Here is a 6751-nt window from a genome sequence, read left to right as displayed (position 1 = left end):
GGGACTCTGTTAAATTATATACGTGCTTGTATACAAATGGCAGCCGTTTGCTGCAAGCTGGGTTAATAAACAGGTATATTGTACAGCTGCCTCGGTCACTGTAACGGGTAAGTCACCTTGTCACGCAGAGGCACCGAAAGCCAAAGCCAAGACAGCGGGGGCCAGCTCAGGCTTGATTCTTCCTAGCGATGGAGATGCTCCATGGACTTTCTGCTCAGTTTTGGGTATGCAGCGTTTGGAATTGCAGTCCTGGGACTGTGATTCAGGGGTGGGGTTTTTGTTCGCTTCTCCCTCTCCTGTACACATCCAGGCTGTTCAGCTTTGCTAGGCCTCCTTCACTCTTGCCTCTCAGGTGGGCAAGGGTCCTCACACCCTCCACCCACTCTGTGTGCAGGTCCAGGAGCTGCACTGCAAATACTGATCATGGTTATTGTTTGCCTTTTCTGCCTTCCTGATGTTTCCACAACCACACATGATGGAGGCACTCGGTCCCCTATAACAAACCTCTGCATCTGACTCACATCGTTTGAAGGATTAAAGGCAAGTTATGGCACAGTTCCCTTTCCTTCCTCCCAGATCAAGAGCAACCGCTCTAACTGTAGCCCAATATGCAACACCCCCCACCAGTGACATTTTTGGGAATGATTCCACCATATATCAATGAATTGTGTTACAACCTCCACAGACAAACTCACGTCCAGCCTCAACGGAACAGGCAAAGCAGGGCAGGAAGCTTCTCACTGTCTTTGGCAAGCCACCAAAGAGATTGAAGGGGTTCGTACCACACAACCGCCTCCTCCAATTCTCTCTCCCACCCCGGTCAGAGCCCAGGCTGTGCCCTCTCCATCGAAGGGCTGTGCTGGGGCTGGTGCGCGCCTGGAGCCGCCACCAAGTCTGATCAGGAGACGCAGCAGTCTGAGGGTATTCGGAGGCTCCTGTAATTAAGAGCAGCACAAATGCTTTTTAATATCCTGTATATCATTCTGATTAACAGCTGGGAGACATTAATGCTGATACAGTCTCTGCGTGGCAGAACGAGCTGGAACAAAGGCAGCAACAAAAAAATCTTTTATTCCTAACCCCTCTGCTGCGGGTGGGTGGAAGTGCTGAACTTTCCATTACTTGGAAAGGGAAGTGATGATATGAAAAGGAAAGTGTCAAAGAAACATCCTCCATTTCCAACTCCTCCTCCGACTTTGTACCCCCCTTCACTGCCTCCTCCCTGCACACAGACTCTTAATCTTTACGAACTTTCAGACTAAAAAAGTGAGCTGTTCTTCAAAAAGAAGTAGTGGATTTTTTTTTTCCCCCTAGTATTATGGTACCATGCACAAAGGCTGGATCTGCACACTCTGGTTTGCCATGGTGGCAGGGTTTGGGAAGAGGATGCTCCACAGGCTGGGAATTCTCCTCTGGGGATCAAAACTGATGAAGCTCAGTTTGAGACTCCCATGGTTGCAGTAAGCAGATCAAGGTCAGAGGAAATGTGTGGTGCTTCAGGCCTCATCAGGGATCCTTTAAGCACACTTTCTCTCTGGAATGCCAAAGATTTAATCTTGAATGCTAGTGTAATTAACATGTGGAAAAAGTGTTTACTCTGGTACCTTGTGTTGATATTTTGACAAACTGAAGGTGCTGAAAGCAGAGAATAAAATACTTTAATGAACAGGAAAACTAGTTCCTTATTTTACACCTCCCTCAATTAAATAATTTTCTTTCAGTTTGCTTAGCTCCTGAGTTGGAAAATTGCTGAAAATGGACAAGACTATTAAAGAGAGTTATAGCTGGCATAAACAGACCTTCGAGGGGAGAAATGACAGGACTGTATTAGAAAAATAGATCTTGGTGCAGCCCAGTGAAAAGCAACAGTTTGGGTTTACAATGTAATTTGCAAAACCTGCACATGATTGCAGGAATACAGACAAGGTAAAAAAATAAATGGTGTCAATTATTAAAAAACAGAGGGCTTGGTCCTTAGCATGTCTAAGATATACAGACAGCTACAAGTGAGTTTAGCAGGACGATTTCGAAGGGCGATACAAGGATGAGAAAAAAAAAAAAAACTGTCTTCTTATAATTTGGGATGAGTGTAGTATTAATTAGTGATGAAGCTGGGAGTAAATAATTCTAAGTATTAGAAAAACATGCTGAAAATTGCCTTAAGCCACTCTACTCCATCATATATATTGCGTATGGTAAACGTATTACCAAAAACAATTTGAAAAGCATTTTAGAAGGCTAAAAATACATCCTTGGTGCTATTTACTGCTAACCCCTAAATCAAGGTTTCGTGGCATTTTATAAGATTCAGAGAAAAGCATTGAAATACCTGAAATTACCTGAAAATAGTCATTCTATATCTGAAAGTTACCTAAGTGGAAATCTGGGAGTTTTCAGTCAATGGAAGATTTGCTGCTGATCTCAACACAGCCAAGAACCTGCCCTAAGGTAACATGCCCCACCACGGGGACCTGGCACAGTGGTAGGTGAACAGTAGCTCCTTGGAAAGCTGAGACTTTCCCCTTCCCACTTCTATAAAGCTACAGGGATACTCTTTGCAAATAGTTCTGTTCCTCTGCGGCATCAGGCCTAACTGGGATTGTCCAGTTTTTCTGAAAATCTGGACACTCACTTCAGAACTGAGGACGGCTGTAGGATAATTGCCTGGAAATATAGTGGAGTTTCTTGGAGAAAATTCACCATTTCCTGGGAGAAGGGCTGATTCTTCCCCACACGAGTTATCATTCCAGCAAAACTACCCTAAATGATGCCATCTGCAGAAGCAGGCATGCACATCTTCCCCGGCCAGCTGCAGGAACTGAGGGGTGGGACTGATCGCTGCTTCCCCGTAAAGCAAACAGCAGCAAGCTGCTGTTCTTGGCGGGCTTCACCTTTAGATGTAGGAAAGGGAACTTCCCAGGAGTTGCCAGACAATTCAAATTAGAAAGCAGCACCGAGCCAGCTGATGGAGTGTGTAAGGACCGTCACCAAAAATCGCTGGGTACCAACACTCCTCTCCTTTCTACATGCCTCGGCAGTCGCCACCCACCCGTTTGCCATCATAACACTTTGGAGGTAGGATTAGTTCGGGATACGTTCAATAGCCTTGGCACGCTCTGTATGCAGGGGGATCAGACAGTAACATCCTCTTATTTCTCCACAGAGCCATTTGTCAGCAGCTGCTCACAGTCAGTCTGGGTTATACGGTATCTGGTCCTTCTTATAGTACAGACTCATTACATTGATAATTAATCCGACAATGCCTATATGTCTGCTGTTATCTCTGAGGAACGTGCAGCCTGAGCGATGAGCCATCAACACACCTCACCACTCATTGTCTTATAGCAACAATGAAAGCCTCCCTAAACATCATTTACTCTCCTTCCAGATAGATACAGCCAATGTGAGATTATACCCAGGTGGGATTTTTCCAAATGTGATTTTTCATTTATAGAGCCAAGCCTTGTTCTTGGGTGATGGTGTCATGCCCAGTCCACGTGAACAGGATCATGGGCTTGAAAAATAAGTGAGAGATCCATCTCCTTTGGCTTCTTGCTCTGAGCAGAGTGCGGCAGCTCCAGCCCTCACCAGCTCTCTGGACCGAAGTGATGCAGCAGGCAGGCTGCCTGGGGAGGGGACGCGTGGTTATAAACGGCAATGTACCTGGCTCTCAAACTGCAGCCTCACAGATTTATTTAATGTGTCTCAAACTCAAAGATGAAGTTGGACTGTAAATCCAGCCATAGGTGAGATCCCTCAGCAGAACACCCCTGATCTTCACCAGGGAAAAACTGGAGCGCCTCTGCCTAGCTTTGGGAAAACCCCTGACCAGAGCATCCAGCCCCTCTCTGGGTCAGCGGGAAGGAGGGTTTGTATCAGCCACAGGTTCTGAGTTTGTGTTTTTTCATTTCCGTGTGTCTGAAGCAATGGGTGATCAGGAAACCTTCTGTTTGGATCTGAAAGATGGTGTTTGTCTTGTGTCCCTTGTGCCATTATAAAGTCCTGGTACAGCAAAAGGAATAAAGAGCAGACTATAGAAACTAGGGGGGGTGGGGTGCACAGAAGAGATTTCTGCTGAATCAAATTAAGCCGTGCTGTAGCTAGGGAGGAAAATAAATTGAAAAAAAATAGAAAGAAAAAAATAATCAGAAGGAGCATTTCATTTCAACTACAACACTCTTCTTTCCAGTGGAAGCTGAATCAAGTGGTCTTCAAACAGTCCAGAGAAATAGAATTCAAATTGAAATTTTATATCCCCAGCTCGCACCCTGCTGAGCCCAGCACGATGCTGGAGAGGGCTGAGCCCCAGGCTCTGCCAGCCGCCTGCTCCCTCTCCCACCCGTGCTGCTCCCACTGCCCAGGTGAGCACGTCACCAAGGGGGCTGACAGCCCCCGAGAGCGAGGAGCAACAGTCCCTGGTGGCATCACAAGCCTTTCCCTTTAACCTCGAGGTGTTCTTTCTCCATCAGTCAAGAACGAATGTGACACCAGGCTGTTTCCCTAAAAGGACTGTGAAGGTTTTTATTTCTCACAGCAGGCAGCTCCCCGACACAAAATGCATCGCAGGCAGAGGTAATCAGCAATCCCAGACCAGCAGCCTAACCACACCAACTAACTTTCTCTCATCTTTCCACCCAATTACTTGCTGTAAAATGCTCTCTCTGAAAGTAATTAGGTTGTCTTGTTTAGTCCCTCCACAAGTGATTACAGAGAGACTCTTGTTCCTGTGAGTGGTGGAATTACTCACAGCAGATACATCCCAGATAAAAGCACCCTCGCTACGGCCCTAGTGCACTTCAAGAGCTGATTTGTGCTGTTTGATTTTAAATACGCACTAGAGCTTGAGCTCATGTCACTTCAACGCGTCGCACTGTCCACGCTGCAGGAACACCTCTCTGCCTCAGCGGCTCTCAATAAGTAGAAGAGGACAACTGCCATTCAGGAATAAAATATGAAAAAAAAAACCCATCAAAAATAACACACTATCATTTAAGCATATGTATTCTCATGGGACCCAGTAAATCTGACTTAAGGAGCCATATAGCCAAAGGCTGTCCTCCTGGCAATGCCCAGCCATCCGCTCCCCTGCTCACAGATGGCACAAATCAGCATTTTTTATTCCCATCTCTGATACAGATCCCTAGACTTAGGATCTCATGCTAGGTTAATGCAGAGGGAGAACCCCTTTCTAAAGGGAGAATCCAGGCAAGCGAGAGGGCTGAGTTCAGCCCCGCCATTATCTCCAAACACAACTGGTCCGAACGGACGACTGGGTCCATGCAGTCTCTCCTGCGTTTTGCTGTCTTATGTCAATTCTAAAGGGTTCCCCCAGGAACAATTGTATTATCCATGGCAGGATAGAGGCAGATTTAAATACACTCAGCCAAAGCTGTTGCTCGGATTCTCAGAACAGCCTTTCTTCCACCACGGGGCTATGGGGTTTGTTTATCCAGCTCTCCCCGCTGGCCCGATTGCAGGGAGCAGTGGTGGGATTTGAGGCAGAATTAGGAAATACAGGACTCCACTCTCTGAGCATTCTATAGTGCCTTTTTTTTTCACAGACACACGGACTTTAAAGGGAGGGAGGGAGGGGAAACACTATTTAAGCAGCCAGATCATGCATGGCTGTTCAATACGGTGCTGCAGTTCAGCCCTGGGTGGTGATGCTGGAGTGTGTGCCCAGCCCCACATGTGTTTCCACTCAGGTCCTGGCATGCCGTGAGATTTGCAAGACTTCCAGACCCCCTCAGCACCACAGAAACTGGCAGCAAAGCTTTGCAAGTGCTGTGTGCTGGTGGCAACCCATCTCTCATGCAGCCTTTTTCACTCTGTCTCGGACAGAAAGGATGAAATAACCCAAGGAACAAACGGGAAGGCAATAGGTACTGGAAGTGCAGAGGAGTTGCTGAGTACCTCCTGACTTCCAGTTAGGAGATGAAAAGCTCCTGTTCGCCTCCAGGAATGTCTGATTCTCTGCACAGCCGGAGTGCAGTGGATGGGGCTCGGCTCCTCCCGTGGCTGCTCTTTGGGGTAACGTGCGGCCTTGCCGTGCGCAGGGTTCGGCTGCCCACACCCTGCAGCCTGTCCTTCCTCGGTGTGATCCCCACCAATACGTCTGGGTGCCCCAGGCTCCCTGTGGGTCGTTGCGCCCTTGGTCTTGGTGCTCTGCTGGAAAGAGCCTGCACACGGATGCAGGGATAACACAATCTGGAGGCAGGTGAACTTACTTGAAAGTGGAAACTTCATGATGAACACGTTTACTATTCAAAAGAAGCCAGTTGTAAGGAAATATGTTATCTGTGCTACCCTATGTTTGTGCAAAGACTTAGGAAAAAGGTGTTTGATCTTAGCTTTTGGAGGGATTTGCTATTTCTCTATCGCTTATGTGGTGTTTCCCATAAAACTGTGATTCCTTAATCCCCTGCTACTTCACACAGGCAGTCACACAAAGCCCACGACAGTCTCTGCTGGCGTTTGAGCTCTCTGCATATTGCTTACTAACATGAGCTAATCCCCCTTCTGCAGCCCAACGCGGTTCATCGGTTTCCCTCGCATGGGGAAACTGAGGCAGGCATGTGCGTGGTGCTGTGGTGCTGGGCTGTCGCCATCACAGACAGGACTGCAAGGTGGGCATGCAGCCTGCTCACCTGAGTCACAAACACGACCCCATCTCTTTCCCCAAAAGAAAAACAAAACAAAAAAAAAAAAGATGAGGGATAAATAAATTGTTCAATGCTCCATTTAGCAACTC

This window comes from Chlamydotis macqueenii, chromosome 14 (assembly GCF_036417535.1).
Source record: "Chlamydotis macqueenii isolate bChlMac1 chromosome 14, bChlMac1.mat, whole genome shotgun sequence".
NCBI classification, from domain to species: Eukaryota; Metazoa; Chordata; class Aves; order Otidiformes; family Otididae; genus Chlamydotis; species Chlamydotis macqueenii.
Note: the sequence above shows the minus strand (reverse complement) of the source record.